The sequence below is a fragment of the Canis aureus genome, chromosome 14 (genome assembly GCF_053574225.1).
Source record: "Canis aureus isolate CA01 chromosome 14, VMU_Caureus_v.1.0, whole genome shotgun sequence".
NCBI classification, from domain to species: domain Eukaryota; kingdom Metazoa; phylum Chordata; class Mammalia; order Carnivora; family Canidae; genus Canis; species Canis aureus.
This window is the reverse complement of record NC_135624.1, coordinates 34,766,464-34,787,173: the sequence shown is the minus strand read 5'-3', so window position 1 is coordinate 34,787,173 and position 20,710 is coordinate 34,766,464. Positions and strand designations below refer to the sequence as shown.

Sequence of the window (20,710 nt, the reverse complement as noted above, 5' to 3'; positions counted from 1 at the left end):
TAAGTGAGGTGATGGGTGTGGTCACTAACTAGACACAGAGGTCCCTTCACCGTGTCTACAGGGATCAAGTCATCACGATGGCCACTTGCAGTATCTTACCATCTTATTTGTCAGTTATACCTCAATAAAGCAGAAAACAGGAGGCCAAGCAAGCCTTGGAGAATTAGCATCAGGGAAAGAAATGGAGACCACTTCCTGCCAGTGGCGCTTTGCTTTCATGCCAGCAATCCGCCAGCGCCTGAGATGTCTGCCGGGCAGAGCTCGTTAACCAGGGCTGGGGATGTGCATGCCTGGCATGGAGCATAATTTATTTCACTTTGGCTCCATGTCTCCTGCAGATTGAGGCTTTCTTTACATATTATATTTTGCATCTTAAAAATACACAAGACGATGATGTGTTTTGTGAACTTTTTTTTTTTCATCAGGCTAATGTTGAGAAAACCAATCTGACTCCCTGCCCCTATCCTCCACAGCTGTGAAATCACAAATCAGACATAATAATAGTGTTCTCCTTAAGGATTCACCCAAGCATTTCAGCCAGCCTGGTGTACCAATAATGAAATTTGCATTGTGCTTACAGGGCTGTTTTATTGATATAAATGGACTTTAGTATCCAAGTGAGTGAGCAGTAGATTCCTCTGTCTTGGTGCATGTGGGCCTCTTGTTTGATCCTGTGTCCCTGAAGGCGGATGGCGACAGCATGCGTGGTCAAATATTCAGATCTTAGAAAACAGAGAGCTCACGATGAGGCTGCTTCCCTGCATTGCAGGAGACATGTGCTGCTGCCTTGATGTCTTTGAATCTCACAGGGTTCTGAAGATCTAAATGTGAGTTCCCTGCTCTCCCCAGATGTGCCACCACCCTGCAGGAGAGGCTCCCCACCTGGCTAGATCCCCGGACCAGCCAGCTGTGCCCCACCCAGACCCCAACCTGACATGTTTCATCTCTCTACCACCCAAGGAATTACTCCAACAAATCAATCACATGGTCCCATAGGAGCCAGGTCTACCTCATCCACTTGTCACTGGCCATTGTGTCTCCCACAGCCCCTGCTGGCTCACTTTTCTTCCCCAGGACAACCTCTATGTGGCCTTGCATGGAGTAAGGTGTCTGCCCTGGGCTCTGAGTGTATATAACTAATAAAATACTGTCAATCTCATCTTTCCACTGTCCCTTTGTTTGGCCATCATGTAGTATTAGGGCAGAGGAGCCCTCCCTCACCAATGGGGTGAACAGAAGGCAATCAAAACTTCCCTCTGCAAAAAATCCCCCATGATTCAAATTTAGTTGCATTAATGGATGGAGAACAAGAAGTGTGGCCATCCTGCCTGTACTCATCTGGTCAAAGTGCTTCTAGAACCCAGTCCAGGCCTAAAGATCAAATACTTATGGAAAGCAATCAGCAGATAGGAGCATGCTCAGAACACTGCCATCTGCTTATGTGGGTAAGAGAGGGCCAGGGGGTCAGACTCAGACTGGATTCCTTCGCTCAGTTGTAAGTTGGGAGAGAAGGGGCAAGACTTTCAGCAGCAACTGCCTGGTGCAAAGATGCTAAAGCTATCCTGAGCAAGGTGGGATAGGAACTGTGTGATGTGATATATACTCCAGGACCCAGATGAGGTCATGGTTTCACTGAAGCCTTACTGCTGTTTGGTTTACACCCACCGTGCTTACTCTGCTTACTCTGCTTCTGTGCAGGTTCTCCTGAAAGCACATCCTTCATAAACTACCCTCCACCCCAATCATCTCAGAGAGTCTAGAGGACCTGAATGAATTAGCATCCAAGGGGCATGCCTTACTCAGGTAAAGAAATAATGCATCAGAAGCTGAAGATGGGTGGACAGAGGCAGAAATCAGGTACCATATGCTAAACAAGAAGGGACACCAGATTAGCCACCAGACTAGCCTCACTATCTGAGGATTTGTAGCCTGAGAAGCTAATGCGCCTTCACAGAGAATCTGTACAGGGCCACCAGGACCCTGTGGTAGGAAGCAGGGTGTGATGGACCAGAGCCATCAAGACTGAGAATGTGATCATCTTGATTCATTCAAGAGTATTTGCTGGGAATCCAAGCTGATTACCTTAGAAAAGAAAAGAAGCAGATTAGCTGACTTATAATACCTAAACAATATCCATCAGGAAGACATTAAAAATGTTCTTTGGGATTCCGTATGGGTAATTTGGATCAATATATGGAATGAGGTGAGGACCAGTTCGGGCTTGGTTTAAGGAAGATGGCTGTAAGAATCTTAACCATGCAAACATGGCATGGCCCTCTCAGGAATTAGTGACTGTTTGATCACTGGAAGTGGAGCAGAGTTTGTAGGGACATTATTCAGGGCATGGAAGCACCTCTTAGGGAGGATGTGCATTCCATCCAATAAATCATAGTTTCTTCCTCTCCTCTCAGCCCCACAAAGTGCTTGAGCAAATAGACCAATGCTTCCAGTTCCAGTGCCATTTATTTCCCTTGGGGTTTCTTTAATACTTCCAAAAAATTCTACAGGAAAAAAATATCCAAAATAAAGAGTGCCCTAAAACAGTGAATACAGCATCCATAGAGTTCAGATTTTTTTAAAAATTGAGTAATCAAGGTAGGACAACTAATTTATTATTTTGCTAATACAGATCACTTTTCATTACATCAATTTAAAAGAAGTAAGTTGGTACCGTTACATTGACAGATTTGCTGTGAACAGGTGAAGACTTAATGACATACTCATCTTGGTTCACAGACCATTATTTGGAAACATTTGCTCCAAAATAATATGTCCACTGAAGTCTCACCATCTTTCTGATTCTGGCTTTCACAATTTAGAGAATATATTAGGTAATTCAAGGAGATCTCTTTCAAGTTTTCAAAACTGAATTCAACATCCCAGCAATAATAGTGTCAAGACTGTTAGAACTGTATTTAGTTTCATGCCATACCTCACAAATCATTAATGCATTTGAGTTTATAAAGCATTTTCACATCCATTATTTCATTGGGTGCTCACCATTGTCCCACACTGGTAGGTAGAATGGTGTCATTCTTGCATGTTGAGTGTGCCTGGGGCTCAGGTTAGGTATGAAATGAGCACAGTTGTGCTACTGTAAGGAGGGGAGTAATCCTCCTCTTATCTAGCTACATCTGCTGAGTGTATGGGGTGCACTCATCCTTGAGAAATGACCTCATAATGTGAACATGGAACCTGCCTGAGTGGATGGTGAAGCCAGGGAGGGAAAGTACACACCAGGGAGGGAGTGGACCTGGTGTTCTAGCCAGAGGATATGGGAGTAATCAGGGAAGGCTTCCCAAAGGAGGGTCAGGTCAGGGAAGGGAAACAGCAAGTATTATGGCAGAAGGTACAGCCAACAGGAAAGCCTACAACCAGAAAGCCCAAGTCAGGCTGCTCCTGAGCCAGACACTCTTCCCTTCTTTCTTCGCTTACCTCATCTGCCTGCTGTCAGTGAGAATGCTGCTTTGTTGGAGGAAGATTCTCTGTCCCTAGACTACATTAACAATTTAGCAATTTTGTTCCCCATCATTCTTTTCTAACACCAACCACTCTTTATCCTTTGCTTCACTGTATTGGAATGAGGTCTTTATCTGGGTCTCTTCCCCAGCTGACAGGTATGCTTATTCTTGTTCATCTGTGTATGCCCAAGGCCAACCATTGTAGGGACAAATGATCAAGAAAGACATGTCTTCCAAAGAGTTTGAGTGGTTCATAATTATTAGGAGGACTGAATCCAGAGTTTTAAGCAGTCTCTGGTCAGCTTTGCAGTTCAGAGCAGCAACATGGAGGACGGTGGACTGGCCAGACACATAAGAGGCTGCTACAGTGAACTAGATGGACATTATTGAAACCTCAGACTGGGCACTGGTGATGTGGAGTTCAGTCAGTGGGGAAGAGTGAAAAACTACTGAGGGAACAGACTTTGCAGAACTTATTAGTTTGCTGGATGCCACAGGTCCAGTGGGAGTGGAGGAATCAGGATAGATTGCAACTTGAACACAGGCAGGTCAGGAATGCCATCCAGATGGGACACAGGAAGAGAAGATATGCAGATGTATTAGTTTCCTGAGGCTGCTGTAACAAATTACCAAACTAAGTAGCTTGAAACAAGAGAAAGTGATTCTCTCATAATTCTGGAAGTCAGAAGTGTTGAAGCAAGTCTTCGTTACAGTTAGTTTCTTCCTAAAGGCTCTGAGTGAGTTTACTACTCATGGTTCTCCAGAGAAACAAGAAATAGGAATTGGCTCACATGCTCATGGAGGCTGATACTTCCCACAATCTCACACCCACAAGCTAGAGACCCAGGTAACTGGGGCTGTAGTTCAACTGGAGTCCAAAGAGTGAAGTCTCAGTCAACAAGCAGAAGAAAACCAATGCCCCAGCTCAGCATTCAATTGAATTCTCCAACTCTCTTTCTTTTATTCTACCGAAGATCCCCAACTGGAAGATGCCTATTCATGCTAGGGAGGGCAATCTGCCTTACTGAGCCCGTTGGTTCAAATGTTAACCTCTTCCAGAAACACTGTCCTAACAAACCCATAAATAATGTTTAATCAGATAAGTGGGAACCCCAGAGTCAGCAAAGTTGACATGTAAAAATAATCATCACACGGAGAATCTGTGTCATATCTCTTTCCTCGTTTCTGGGGACTCCTAGAATCCCTTAGGTGTTTCTTGATTTGCAAATACTCTGATCTCTGTCTCTATCTTCCTATTGCCTTCTCTCTGTTGTGTCTCTGTGTATCAAATCACTTTCTGCCTTTCTTTTATAAGGACATAAGTCATTGGATTTAGGGCCCTCCCTAAATCCAAGATGATCTTATCTCAAGATCTCTAACTTAACTACATATGGAAAGGCCCTTTTTTTTCAAATGAGGTCACAGCCACAGTTACTGGGGGCTGAGGATTTGGACATACCTTTTTGGGGGCCACTGTTCAACTCATTACATAGGAGTTTGGAAATACTGGCTCTCCTAGGCCTGTTTTATCCTAACGGCAGGAGATAAAGAATCAAATGTCTGGACATCATTCAAGATAGATTGAAATGGTGAAGATGGTGGGAACTAGAACACCTATCCAAGGGCTACAGAAAAAATCCTATAGGCAGCCAAAACTAGACCAGCTGCACAATTATGCCCAAAAGATTAGTTAAGACACTAAACTTCCAAAGTTTCTTGCTCAGTAATAAATTTAGTCACGTCACCAATACTTTTGAATCCTCACTGATATCCAAAATAAATCTGGCATGGAATGATATGCCAACCAAGCTGTTGGAACAGTGCTCAGTCTTAGAATTTTGAAGCTAGAAAGGAAAATACTGGCTCAATAATGAGGTGCATTCATCTTTTTCAACAATTTGCGTATGAAAGAATGATTTGCTGAGCAGCTGGGCATGTGAGGTGCTCTGTAATGCTGGAAAACACAAGGGTGACTCAGGTGACCGCTGTCAAGTGGTCATCTCAACCTCAGAACTACTGACAATTGGGTCCAGACCATTCTTCTTTGTGGGAGGTGCCCTGTGCTTTGTAGGATGCTTAGAAGTATTCTTGGAAGCCAATAGTACCCCTCTCCCCTCAGTGGTGAGAACCAAAAGTATCACAAGCATTGCCAAATGTCCCCTAGGAACAAAATAACCCCCAGTTAAGAACTATTACTGTGTTGCTATAGGGGGTGGCTGGACAGATTTCATAAGCAGAACTCTGGGACTGACTATGCAAAAGAGCATTTGAACAAGGTTCTGGAGGCCCCAGGCTGTGTAGAACAGGGGGAGAGGGCAGAAGGGAGATTGTGGAGGTCCTGAAGATCGTGGGAAGAGTCTGAAAGGGAGTTGGGGTGAGGGTAAAGGAGGCAAGATGTATACCAACTCATTCAGAAATCCTTGCTATTTTAATAAAGAGCAAGGCCATACCAGCATCCTAATATGAAAATCCAGAGTCAGGGCTCAAATCTGTCCTCTTTGCTTATAAATCCAGCACCTTTTCCTACAAGAATGCGGAGCAAGCACTAGTTTAGCCACCAAGCAGCTCTTGCAGATACAGGGTTAGGCTGACACAGTAGACACCCCTAGTGACAGATGGAGTTAAACAAAATAGAGCCCTGCACTGTTTAAAATACAGAGATCTGCACTGAGCCTCTCCTTTTTCTTTTCATATCCTTAAACCACTTGATTTAAATACCCAGCTTTTGCATTAACTCACCAGAATAATTGACATCTCAATGTCTTCCTCTCTTTGTCACCCGTTACTAAATATACATTCTCTTCAGCAAAGTTTTCAGATTGACTGCTCCTGACAGACAACACAGATTTCAACATTTACACAGAAGTTGTCTGTCAAAAAAAAAAAAAAAAGAGGAAGAAGAAAAGGAACAGAAAAAATATGCCCTATTTTAGGATGTCTCTTTGCTTAAAACGCAGGAGAGAGAGGAGGGAGAAATCTCTCCCCGTGCATAATAGCAATTTATGCCAGGATACACAGTCTTGCTGGAGAGGTTGCTAAGCAACTGCCTGGCGGCATGTCAAGGGTCAGAGGGAGACAGGAGGTAAAAAGGTACCCAGGCGTGGGCACCGCAGGACATACAGAGACCCAACCCACTCGGGACATCCACTCCTTCCTCTCTCCCTGACAGCTAGTACGACTGGGGGGCGGGGGTGAGTTTGCATCTCAGTGGCCTCAAAGCCCAGAAGGGAGATTCCACACCCAAAGCACAGCTTGGAACACAGCCACGGTGGTTGGCATTTTGTCTGCCGTCTCTCGTGCTATAGACGAGCTCAAGGTTGGGAGTCGAGATGGTTTCTCCATCTCTAAAGTGGTGATTATCACTGTAGCTACATCCAAGACGGTGGTGAGGATTTTACTGTATTTTCCAGCTGCCTGTACTTGCCTTCTTGACAGCATTCACCGCATTACACTGACATTTCCTCTTCTTTGTCTGCCTGTCCCCAGTGGGACTGTGTACTCCAAGCACAGAAATCACATCTTCCTTATCCATCATTGTTCTGGGACCAGCACATTGCCTGGAAGACAAAAGAGCCTCATTAACTAACTTGATTTTAACCTGACCTGAATCCTGGAGAGTCATGTAAGACCACCTATGCTCAGGTTGCACTCACAGTCATCATCACCAATTGTCCTTGTACCTTCAACCAACCTTCCAACCACCACTTGACCATCTTCACTCCATCAGTACATATGTTCCTACCTCCTGAATGAACCATGACCTCTGAACGATGGTTCCCTCCTCCTGGAAGGAGTTAACTAGTCACTAACTTCTGGCTAACTCCTCCTTATCCTCTAAAACTCAACTCAAGCATGGCCTCCTCTATGAAGGCCCTGTGTGAATTTACTTCGCCATCTAGTTCACAGGTAGAGAGGAAGACAATCGGGAATTGAGAGGACCATGGGAAACCTGAAGACCATCCTGGTCTCTCTCTCTCTCTACATATATATATATATAGAGAGAGAGAGAGCGCTGTCCTCTCATGACCTCTACTATTCCAAGCCTTGGGGTAGTTAGTATTTGGCTTGGTGAAGGTCACACAGAGAGTAAATGGTAGCAGATTTTAGATAAAACCCAATCTTATCTGATCCCGAATTTCCTTCACATGTCATTAAATCATAAATTTCCATCACATGTAATACAAATCATTCATTCATTAATTCTGATCATCATTAACAGTGTAGTAAGCACATACTCTGGACCAGTGGATGAAGGGTATATTCATTAACCCATTCAGTTCAGTCATATGTACATTTGTTCAATGAAAGGCATCATGCCAGTCACTGGACATTCAAAGATGAGTCATACCCCTTGGCCACAGGTTCCTCACAATCAGACACTACAACACAATGTTGGTCTGCTTTGTTGCATGTGTGACGGATCTTATCTCCAGACCTGGGTGATCAGCACCTTCCTGGATATTCCAGGTCTCCAATTCCTGCCTTTAGATAGCTGCTGTCTTGGAGCTTGGACCACAGGAAATGGTTTATCTCTTCTTGGTAGAACTTGAGCTCCTTATATATTTCTTTTTGTTATTGTTGGTTGTCGTTTTTTTTTTTATTGAAATTGATTTGACATATAACCTTGTATAAACTTAAAATATACAACATATTGATTCGATTCAGTTGTATATTGCATTGTGATGGCCAGCATAGCAATAGCACTTCTATCATAACACATTATTGTTATTTCTTTTTTTGTGGTTGGAATAATTAAGATCTAGCCTCTTAGCCAGTAGATAAATATAATACAAATTACAGTCTATGCTCATTATACCCTGAACTAGATCTCTAGGGCTTACTAACCACTAATCGCCAGTTTGTACCCTTAACCAGTATCTTTCCTATACCCCCAGCCCTGGCCCCTGGTAACTACCATTTTACTATCTGTTTTTGTAAGTTTGGGTTTTTTTCAGATTCCACATATAAGCAACATCACGTAGTATTGGCCTTTCTGTATCTGCTTACTTCACTTAGCATAATGTCTTCAAGTTCATCCATGTTGTTGAAAATGGCAGGATGTCCTTCTTTCTTAAAAGCAAAGGCAAATCCTTGTATGTCTCCTAATGTAATTTGCTGCAGTTTGATTACACAAAGGCAGAGCAGAAAATAGCAACTATGGAGTAGCCACCACATTCCTTCTCTTGTGAGTCTTTTCCATTTGCTCAGTTAATCTTTGCAACAGTTCTTTGAGGCAAGGACCTTTATCCCTGTCTTCACACATAAGAAAACTGAGCACATAGGGAATAAACAACCTGCCCAGAGCTAGTCACTGGCAGAGCCAATACTGAAGACAGCTTTTCTCTAAAATCCATATTCCTTCCATGCCAGCATGTTGCTCATGCAGACCTCGAAAAGATGGTTCAGAATTCCAGAGACACAGAGTAGCAGGAAGGGGGTGTCAGGGGAAGCAACAAGAGCAAAGGCATCAAGGTACACTGCAGTAAGGACACATGGAGTGTCTGGCATGGCCAAGTCAGAGTGCCAGTGTTGGCTTACACAGAAAATGGAGCTGAAAAATTTTGGGACAGAGTGAGAAATGCCTTGAGAATCCTTTGTAACGAGTTGAGCCTCATGGTTCCATTTTCTCTGCAAGTACCCAACGAAGGAATTTGGTCTTTTCTCTGTTAAAACCAGACCCAAGTTTCTAGAAGTGGACCTGGGAAGTACACTCATGTTCATGAATGGTACCCTTGTCTCCCCCACAACAGAAGTTCCGTAGCCCTGCTGCGGGTTACTTCACAGCTCCCCGGGTGGGTGTGAATCCATCTCCCTCTGCTTGACCCTGAGCTCCTTGGACATGATTGTGGAATCACCTCCATAAAGCCAGATCCTGGTGCAGTGCGCACCCCATGACAGGTGCTAACCCTGTGCTCATTCAGTAAAGTGAGGCACAAACTCCATTGAGTAGGTTAAAAATGCCATTCATCACTTCTATCTAAGTAACAGCTCAGAATCTTTTGAGAAAGCTACCTTATTTGAATAAGTACTTAGTACTTACTATTCTAGTACTTATTTAAACCCTCTTTGGAAATACATGACAGGGGATACAGCAGATAAAGTTTTATCGAGCCCAGAGTGATTTGAAGTGCTTGTGTGAATTTGAGTCCTCTGGGAATGACATCCCACTCGAGGCAAAGAGTAGGTACTCTTGCAGGGTTTGGGGGGTTGAAGAAATCTGAGCTTAGGCTGCTAATTGGGCTGTTCTTAATTATAGTTATTCTTTATGCTAGGGAGTGGGAAGGGGAGGCAGGGAGAGTGAGGGTTTTATTTTTAACAACTGCACTTTCTGTGAGAAGTGTGGCCCCCATTTACAGCAACAAATGGAATTTGTGCCAAGGAGATGCGGCTGAATTATTAAGTGCAAATAATTAGGCCCTTAGTTCCTGGAGTTGGGAAAAGGAGCTTTCTGTGCAGCACAGGGGTGGAGAAAGTACCATTCATTTTGAGTTTTTCATCATTTAAAATGATAATTAGTGAGAGATAATATGCCTCAGTAGCCAATTTCGTTTCTGATTATTTGCTTGAACATGGTAATTGTGCGGTTTTGTTTTGCTCTCTCTTCGACGTGCTTCCTAAAGTCCTTGTGATGTTTTAGGGGGCTAGGGGACTCGTTATTATCTCTGAAAGTAACCATGGAAATATATAATTAGACATTATTCAGGGTAGAACGACCTGGGTTGCAGGAAGTCTCAATGGTCCCATGCATCTCACTGTGCACAGACTCTCTCCTAATATCGGTAGGGTATTATTTTCCCAGGGATTCCATAGTCCCATCCTGTGGACTGTGAAGCAGCCCAAGTTCAAGCAACAGGAGACCTGTTTCTCAGCCCGAGCCCTTCCTTGTCTGCAGCTGGTGTTCCTTCTCTGCAAATTGAAAGGAAGGGGCAGTAGATGATGTCAGACATCCGCTAAGTGCTTGCATTTGTTTTGTTTTGTACTTATTTCTTCATTGCAAGTGGGAGATCGCTGTCAGATTTCTTCTCTACGTAAGAAGGGTTGAGTACACCAAAAATAGGCAGAGGGGGAGTTCCATCTGGATTGAAATATAGATATTTCTTCTGTATATCATGGATACATAAGAAGACTAATAAAAGGTATAGCCATGTGCTATTATCATCACATATCAAATATCAGTGATCCAGAATGGCTCTTTGCTTCTAGAAAGGATTAGGTTGTATTATCGGCTTGGAAATCTGGAAAAAAGCACCAATTCAGAAAGATACGAATTAGAAAGCCACCAAAAGGTGGCAGGAGTGGGTGAGAGGCAGAAGAGATAGATGCAAGTGAGCACTCCAATCCTCAGCCAGAGTTTAATGTGATTAAAACTCTAAGCCTTCAGCCAGGATTTATGTGATTCTAGGAATGCCATCTGCGCAAGACAATGTGTCAGTGTCAGAAGTCTTCTCCTCCAAGGTAAATCCCAGACTCCTGAGCATGGCACAGTGTGCCTCCAGTGATATGAGGATGACCCACACCCCACATCCCCCACCTCCCCGCCTCAGCGCCTACCTACCAATCCCAACCGTTGGCCTGCCTACTTCCTGTTGAACTTCTCGAAGTTTTTAGAATGCTCTACACTGTTTATTGCCTCTGAAACTTTGTCTGTGTTCTTCCTTCTGTACAGAATGTGTTTTTCTTCCCTCTATGCCTATATAACTATGAATCACCCTTTAAAACAAAGCCCAAATATCAATTCCTCTGGAAAATTTCCATAGTTTGGGTCAAACATACTTCCTTGGTGCCTCCATAATATCCTTCATTTGTTCCAATATTTTACTTATCTAGCATGTCATAGGTGCACAATAATGTTTTATTAACTTATTTACATAGTTTGGAGCACCTCAGTGGCTCAGTTGTTGAACATCTGCCTTTGACTAAGGTCATGGTCCCAGAGTCCTGGGATCAAGTGCCACACCAGGCTCCCTGCAGGGAGCCTGATTCTCCCTCTGCCTATGTCTCTCATGAATAAATAAATAAAATCTTTTTAAAAATTTATTTACATAATTCTCTCCTGTGACTGACATAGGACATCCTCTGTGTGTTACATCAATTCAGTTGGTTAAATAAAGTTGGAAAGAGGTGGGTTGGGTGGTTGTGGTTAAACCAACAGGTGTTGAGTTAGGACTGGATGAACTCAGGGAAAGAGAAGCAGGAATGCCCCCAGCCAGTAAATCAGGGCACAAAACATACACAGGCCTGACTTCCCACCATACATGACATCTCAACAGTGCTATGGATGGAAGATAGAAAAGTTCCAGTATTTTCATGCAAGGAACATGGCTGCTATCCCATAGAGTCACAGTAAGGACTGCTAGCCTTGCTCTTAATAACAGAGTAAAAGAAAAAAAAAATTACAGAGTAAAAGAACCCCAACTTTAAACACTACTGAAAGAGAAAAAAGAGAAAGATGCCACTGTATTTGTCCTAGGATGCAGTCAGAGCTGGCTGAAGACAAATAAGTGCCCATGAAAAGGAACAGGGATGGGACTAAGAGGGGAATTTAGGGTCAGGTTTCCAAAAAGATGGTTCTTCTTAGAAGAGATCATCAAGTGAAATGTTAGGCAGGAGAAGTAATTGTGCATCTGGAAATATCTAATATTAGTGTCCCAAAATGGTACAATACCATTAACTGATACTTTGCTCTTCTAACTGGTACTCTTAACTGGTACTCTTTACACCAGAGTGCTAAAAATGGACCCACGAGTCAGACTGACCTAAGTTCAAATCCCATTGACTAGATGTCATCAAGAGGTTAGTAGTTTTTCCAATAGTTATATTTCCTAAGATGAGAAGAAATTCCCACTCTACTCTCTAAGAGGGAAAATCACTACAGAAAAAAATTCCACTTTTTCTCTGCCCATCACTCACCTTTCTAGAGAAGGGGAATGATTTATCCAATGGGTAAGATTGGAAGAAGGACCAGTGGTATACAAGGATTAGCCCCTCTGGCCTCAGGCCACCTGGCTCCTCTATCATGTATGCTGAGTGGCATATGCCCTCTTCCCATGATCATTGGCCATGAGAGAGCTGCTAAATTCAACTCTAGAGTGAAGTCTTAGGACATCCACAGTGGCCACACATCTAAACTACAGTTTCCAATCAGTTTTCTGTATATAATAAAGCTGTCATTTTGTTTGTTTTTTTAATTTATTTTTTATTGGTGTTCAATTTACTAACATACAGAATAACCCCCAGTGCCCGTCACCCATTCACTCCCACCCCCCGCCCTCCTCCCCTTCCACCACCCCCAGTTCATTTCCCAGAGTTAGCAGTCTTTACGTTCTGTCTCCCTTTCTGATATTTCCCACACATTTCTTCCCCCTTCCTTTATATTCCCTTTCACTATTATTTATATTCCCCAAATGAATGAGAACATATAATGTTTGTCCTTCTCCGACTGACTTACTTCACTCAGCATAATACCCTCCAGTTCCATCCACGTTGAAGCAAATGGTGGGTATTTGTCATTTCTAATAGCTGAGTAATATTCCATTGTATACATAAACCACATCTTCTTTATCCATTCATCTTTTGTTGGACACCGAGGCTCCTTCCACAGTTTGGCTATCGTGGCCATTGCTGCTATAAACATCGGGGTGCAGGTGTCCCGGCGTTTCATTGCATTTGTATCTTTGGGGTAAATCCCCAACAGTGCAATTGCTGGGTCGTAGGGCAGGTATATTTTTAACTGTTTGAGGAACCTCCACACAGTTTTCCAGAGTGGCTGCACCAGTTCACATTCCCACCAACAGTGTAGGAGGGTTCCCTTTTCTCCACATCCTCTCCAACATTTGTTGTTTCCTGCCTTGTTAATTTTCCCCATTCTCACTGGTGTGAGGTGGTATCTCATTGTGGTTTTGATTTGTATTTCCCTGATGGCAAGTGATGCAGAGCATTTTCTCATGTGCATGTTGGCCATGTCTATGTCTTCCTCTGTGAGATTTCTGTTCATGTCTTTTGCCCATTTCATGATTGGATTGTTTGTTTCTTTGGTGTTGAGTTTAATAAGTTCTTTATAGATCTTGGAAACTAGCCCTTTATCTGATACGTCATTTGCAAATATCTTCTCCCATTCTGTAGGTTGTCTTTTAGTTTTGTTGACTGTGTCCTTTGCTGTGCAAAAGCTTCTTATCTTGATGAAGTCCCGATAGTTCATTTTTGCTTTTGTTTCTTTTGCCTTTGTGGATGTATCTTGCAAGAAGTTACTATGGCCGAGTTCAAAAAGGGTGTTGCCTGTGTTCTTCTCTAGGATTTTGATGGAATCTTGTCTCACATTTAGATCTTTCATCCATTTTGAGTTTATCTTTGTGTATGGTGAAAGAGAGTGGTCTAGTTTCATTCTTCTGCATGTGGATGTCCAATTTTCCCAGCACCATTTGTTGAAGAGACTGTCTTTCTTCCAATGGATAGTCTTTCCTCCTTTATCGAATATTAGTTGCCCATAAAGTTCAGGGTCCACTTCTGGGTTCTCTATTCTGTTCCACTGATCTATGTGTCTGTTTTTGTGCCAGTACCACACTGTCTTGATGACCACAGCTTTGTAGTACAACCTGAAATCTGGCATTGTGATGCCCCCAGATATGGTTTTCTTTTTTAAAATTCCCCTGGCTATTCGGGGTCTTTTCTGATTCCACACAAATCTTAAAATAATTTGTTCTAACTCTCTGAAGAAAGTCCATGGTATTTTGATAGGGATTGCATTAAACGTGTATATTGCCCTGGGTAACATTGACATTTTCACAATATTAATTCTGCCAATCCATGAGCATGGAATATTTTTCCATCTCTTTGTGTTCCTCAATTTCTTTCAGAAGTGTTCTATAGTTTTGAGGGTATAGATCCTTTACATCTTTGGTTAGGTTTATTCCTAGGTATCTTATGCTTTTGGGTGCAATTGTAAATGGGATTGACTCCTTAATTTCTCTTTCTTCAGTCTCATTGTTAGTATATAGAAATGCCACTGACTTCTGGGCATTGATTTTGTATCCTGCCACGCTACCGAATTGCTGTATGAGTTCTAGCAATCTTGGGGTGGAGACTTTTGGGTTTTCTATGTAGAGTATCATGTCATCGGCGAAGAGGGAGAGTTTGACTTCTTCTTTGCCAATTTGAATGCCTTTAATGTCTTTTTGTTGTCTGATTGCTGAGGCTAGGACTTCCAGTACTATGTTGAACAGCAGTGGTGAGAATGGACATCCCTGTCTTGTTCCTGATCTTAGGGGAAAGGTTCCCAGTGCTTCCCCATTGAGAATGATATTTGCTGTGGGCTTTTCATAGATGGCTTTTAAGATGTCGAGGAATGTTCCCTCTATCCCTACACTCTGAAGAGTTTTGATCAGGAATGGATGCTGTATTTTGTCAAATGCTTTCTCTGCATCTAATGAGAGGATCATATGGTTCTTGGTTTTTCTCTTGCTGATATGATGAATCACATTGACTGTTTTACGGGTGTTGAACCAGCCTTGTGTCCCAGGGATAAATCCTACTTGGTCATGGTGAATAATTTTTTTAATGTACTGTTGGATCCTATTGGCCAGTATCTTGTTGAGAATTTTTGCATCCATGTTCATCAGGGATATTGGTCTGTAATTCTCCTTTTTGGTGAGGTCTTTGTCTGGTTTTGGAATTAAGGTGATGCTAGCCTCATAGAACGAATTTGGAAGTACTCCATCTCTTTCTATCTTTCCAAACAGCTTTAGGAGAATAGGTATGGTTTCTTCTTTAAACGTTTGATAAAATTCCCCTGGGAAGCCATCTGGCCCTGGACTCTTGTGTCTTGGGAGGTTTTTGATGACTGCTTCAATTTCCTCCCTGGTTATTGGCCTGTTCAGGTTTTCTATTTCTTCCTGTTCCAGTTTTGGTAGTTTGTGGCTTTCCAGGAATGCGTCCATTTCTTCTAGATTGCCTAATTTATTGGCGTATAGCTGTTCATAATATGTTTTTAAAATCGTTTGTATTTCCTTGGTGTTGGTAGTGATCTCTCCTTTCTCATTCATGATTTTATTAATTTGAGTCTTCTCTCTCTTCTTTTTAATAAGGCTGGCTAATGGTTTATCTGTCTTGTTAATTCTTTCAAAGAACCAACTCCTGGTTTTGTTGATCTGTTCCACAGTTCTTCTGGTCTCGATTTGCTGTCTACAAGAGACTCATTTTAGACAGAAGGACACCTACAGCCTGAAAATAAAAGGTTGGAGAACCATTTACCATTCGAATGGTCCTCAAAAGAAAGCACGGGTAGCCATCCTTATATCAGATAAACTAAAATTTACCCCAAAGACTGTAGTGAGAGATGAAGAGGGACACTATATCATACTTAAAGGATCTATTCAACAAGAGGACTTAACAATCCTCAATATATATGCCCCGAATGTGGGAGCTGCCAAATATATCAATCAATTATTAATCAAAGTGAAGAAATACTTAGATAATAATACACTTATACTTGGTGACTTCAATCTAGCTCTTTCTATACTCGATAGGTCTTCTAAGCACAACATCTCCAAAGAAACGAGAGCTTTAAATGATACACTGGACCAGATGGATTTCACAGATATCTACAGAACTTTACATCCAAACTCAACTGAATACACATTCTTCTCAAGCACACATGGAACTTTCTCCAGAATAGACCACATATTGGGTCACAAATCGGGTCTGAACCGATACCAAAAGATTGGGATTGTCCCCTGCATATTCTCAGACCATAATGCCTTGAAATTAGAACTAAATCACAACAAGAAGTTTGGAAGGACCTCAAACACATGGAGGTTAAGGACCATCCTGCTAAAAGATAAAAGGGTCAACCAGGAAATTAAGGAAGAATTAAAAAGATTCATGGAAACTAATGAGAATGAAGATACAACCGTTCAAAATCTTTGGGATGCAGCAAAAGCAGTCCTAAGGGGGAAATACATCGCAATACAAGCATCCATTCAAAAACTGGAAAGAACTCAAATACAAAAGCTAACCTTACACATAAAGGAGCTAGAGAAAAAACAGCAAATAGATCCTACATCCAAGAGAAGAAGGGAGTTAATAAAGATTCGAGCAGAAGCTGTCATTTTGAATGCTATTCTCCTGTCTCCCATTTCCTTTAAAAAAAAAAAAAAAGATTTTATTTACTTATTTGAGACACAGCATGAGAGAAAGTGAGAACATAAGCAAGGGAGAGGGGCAAAGAGAGGGAGAAGGAGGTCACCCACTGAACTGGAAACCCAATGTGGGGCCTGATCCAGGATCTCAGGATCATGACCTGAGCCAATGGCAGATTTTCAACTGCTTGAGCCACCTAGGCACCCCTGTCTCCCATTTCTTATCTCTCAATGTTCTGAATGCTGGAAGGAAAAAGAAAGTCATACATCAGTCCTATCCTCCCAACAGAAGTATTACAATGGCCACCCAATCTACCACTGCAAGTCTCTGTTTCCCTATCTGTAAAATGAGAATAGCACTGTTCACCATTAGTGTGTTGTAGGAGATAAATGGAACAGCATATGGAATGTTAGTACCTTCCCCACTCCCACCTTAGAAAAAAAAAAATGTTGCTAATTAGAGCCAATGATTTTCTTGCTCTGTTTTCCTTCTTACTCCATTTCATTTTCCCTATTCTTGTATCTCCCAATTTCATGAAAAGGATCACTTTCCACTCAGTAGCCATGATAGAAACCCATGCTGCTGACACTAGGCTCATTTCTCCAATCCATCTCTCTCTCTCTCTCTCTCTCTCCAGGAGCACCCCAAATGAGTACCCCAAACACATAACAGAAAACTCATCATCTTTCAACCAAACCCCCAATTTTTGCCTTCTTTCAGCTGCCAAGAAGAAACCATAATTACCCAGGCCACAGAGGCCATGAGCAAATCCTATAAAAATGAGCTCTTCATTGCCCCTTTCTACTGCTGGTGCCGTGAGTCCCATCTGTAGCAATTCCACCCATCACATTCTGTAGAAGGGTCTAGCCAACAGCTACTGGCTTTCTCATAAGTACTCCCATTATTTATCATCTTCCCCACTGGGCTGTAAATTTCCAGAGGCAGGGCCCGTGTTGTCTATTACTCTGTATCCACTTTGTTTTCTACTCAGATCTTGGCAGAGAGAAGCACCTTAGCAGTGTTAGTTAAATGGAAAATGGATGGATCTACCCTCTGTTCCCTGATCTCTCCTGTCCAGAAATAACCTTATTTTATTAGTGGCAGTGAAGAATTGTCAGAAAAGTGACATTAGACATTATTAATATTATGAAGTGAAAAATAATGTTGACGAGTTAACAGTTATGGCCCACTTCTGTTTTTTTCTCACGCAATGTTCTAAGAGACCTCAGGCAGCCAGCCTGTAAGTTTCTTAGATAAAGACCCAAGTATTTCTGTCCAGGTTAAGGTCAGTATGATAATAGCCAGAATTGCCAAACTCTATTTGCAGCCAGCCCCAAGACAACAAATCACCTCTGTTGCAAAAACAAAACAAAATAAAAAACCCAAAACAAAAAAACAAACCAAAAAAATCCAGCATTTAGAAAACTTAACTCTATCTTTAGCTCAACTATGGCTATGGTACTTTTAATTTATTCAATGCTTTCCATTTGAAAAAAAAAAAATAGTGCATTCCCCTATCTGATTAAACTGTAAATTGTCTGTCCTGCCCAACACTTGCCCTCCAGGTGCCCTTTCCCACAGATTTTCCCATCTCCAGCCCAGAGAGATTCAGCTGAGTGGCAAGAGTAAGTCAAAAATGTTGGTGTGATTAAAAAGAAAAAGAAGGAATAAGCAACAATAGCCCTGGGCAGCCCAGGTGGCTCAGCGGTTTAGCGCCACCTTCAGCCCAGGGCGTGATCCTGGAGACCCAGGATCGAGTTCCACATTGGGCCCCTGCATGGAGCCTGCTTCTCCCTCTGTCTGTGTCTCTGCCTCTCTCTCTCTCTCTCTCTCTCTCTATCTCTCTCTCTCTCTCTCTGTGTGTGTGTGTGTGTCTCATGAATAAATAAAATCTTTTTTTAAAAAAAGAAAGAAACAATAACCCTGGCAGCTCCCCGATACTTATTACCATGAAAAAACAATGATGTAGCATCACCTGGGAAATAAAAAGGAGCTAACATACTGGCATGCTACCCTGGCACCGTGGGCATTAAATGTGGAGACTTGCCTTTTATTTGATTGTCATGGCTTCATTAGCTGAGAGCCTCCCTCTTCCCATAAAAGGACTTCTGCTCAAGATGCACAGCCAATTTGCCATTCATTTCTGTCACTTCTAAGGATCCTTTTTTGTTTGTTTTCCCAGGACCACTGGCAAGTCCAGGCTCATGTGGAAGTGACTCTGTGGCAGACACTATTGGTGAGCCCTCATGTCTGCTCAGAACCCACCTTTCCCCAGGGGAGGCTCCTTCCTGAACTTCTCCAGCTCTGCCTGCATGCGGGAAAGCTGGAAGACCCCAAAAGTGGCTCCCATCAAAGAAAGAAGTGGGAAGGGGGGCTAAGCACCCCAACACCTTGCATCCCAGGCAGGAAAACTCAGAAGCGCATGTTCCATCCTGCCTTCCAACTTCCTCAGAAACCCTGAGCTCTGTTGCCATAGTGGTAACTTTCTTGACAGTTTGCTGGATTTGTTCCCCCCTTTATCCTCCTGCAACCTCCTCTGCTAGTGTCTCCTGGAATCATCTTCAGAGCAAATCGCTGGCACTCAAATCTGGTCTCAGGGTCAGTTTCTAGGGGAGCCAAACAAAGACAAGCCCCTGCCCTGATTTAGACAACAGTTTCCCTTCCAAGCACCTGTTCAGAGGAGATCTCCCTTCCTGATGAGCAAAGCCTTGGTCATCTGAGGTGTTAGTCTGTACCAATATTCCTCAAACTTAATCTAGGCACAGGATGGTTTCTCTTGCCATGAGGCACAGAGTGTGGAGCTGAGGAAGGGGACCATCTACAAAAGAGTGACATATGGAAATGCCAAATCAAATTGAGGTGCACATAGTAACTACAGCATTAACACCTACTGGGGATAAAGAAGGATGCATCACTGACACCTCAAACTCAAATGCCCTACAGGTAGTAATTCTATAAATATTTCACGCATACCTTCCATACGTCAGGGGTGGCACTAGCTACATTGTCATATACGACATTCCTTCTGTATGGAACTTCCTACTATCATCTTTTTTTAATGTAATATCATATATATATTTTAAATAATAAAAAAAAAGAAAAGACACTCTTTACACCCTTTCAATGAAATACAGGTAATAAACTAAGAGAGAGCTCTTCCTTGGATAAGGTGTAAAGAGCAGAGCATGCTCCTAGGCCTCCCAAAGGAACATATGACACTTGCCTTGTGAACCCAGTGCCATTGGAATGGAAACAACATATCCCTAAAGTTCTAAAATGTCTTCAGGTCAATAACATGAGGATATTATCCAGCACTCCATAGAGTTGATTCAGAGTCAACACATAATCCTTATGGTGCTGGAACAATAAAAGACCCAGAAGACTCTAGAACTACACAAAGGGTAGAATGAGGATGGTTCTCAACCTGCTTCATTAGGTCCTTAACTGTGACATGCTTTCTCCACCATGAGGGAACTATATGATTGCTATTCCTACTGCCCGGGCTTCTCTTTGCTGCTCCTCAAGCTAATCTCCTAATTTCCTATTCATTCTTCAGATCTCAAATCTTTTGTAATTCTCTCAAGGATGTTCTCCTAAACTTGCAAGACCAAATTATTTATAATTCTCTGTAATTCTTTATCTGTCTTTATAAGGGATTCCCTAGTTCTCTGCTTTTATTTTATGTCATTTATGGCATTGATAACTATGCATCTATTTGACATGTCTATTTTTTCTATGAGCTCCTGGAAAACTGGAACCATATCTGTTTCTGCTCACCATTGAATCCCAGCATCTAGTTCAGTGTCTGCCCAGTAAGAGGGGATCAATAATGATCACTGCATAATTAATGGATACACTACTATTTTATCCAACACCAGGGTGGACTGCTGAGCCCATCCAGATACATTCCTCACTCAGGGCTCCTCAAACACTAGCTCCAGGTTTTAGACCAGGAGAAAAATATGTTTCCTGTATCTGGATTAAATAAGCCCAGAAGTTCAGGTTTTAATAAAAATTGTCCAGGTTTCTTCATTTCACTTAAAATACTAATGGGTGTGGTGACACTGAAGATGGGAATCCACTAAGAAAAATGCCCCAGGCTGTCTTCTCTGGCC

General features: G+C 42.4%; 1 long non-coding RNA gene across 1 annotated transcript; it reads right to left on the bottom strand.

The window, feature by feature from the left end:
• Positions 1–576: 576 nt before the first annotated feature.
• LOC144282902 (uncharacterized) lies at positions 577–4,163 on the bottom strand. Its single transcript, XR_013351317.1, has 3 exons — positions 3,001–4,163; positions 1,800–2,082; positions 577–722 (listed from the first exon to the last, which is right to left on the bottom strand). It is a non-coding gene; the product is annotated as an uncharacterized LOC144282902 (long non-coding RNA).
• Between the last annotated feature and the right edge of the window lie 16,547 nt (positions 4,164–20,710).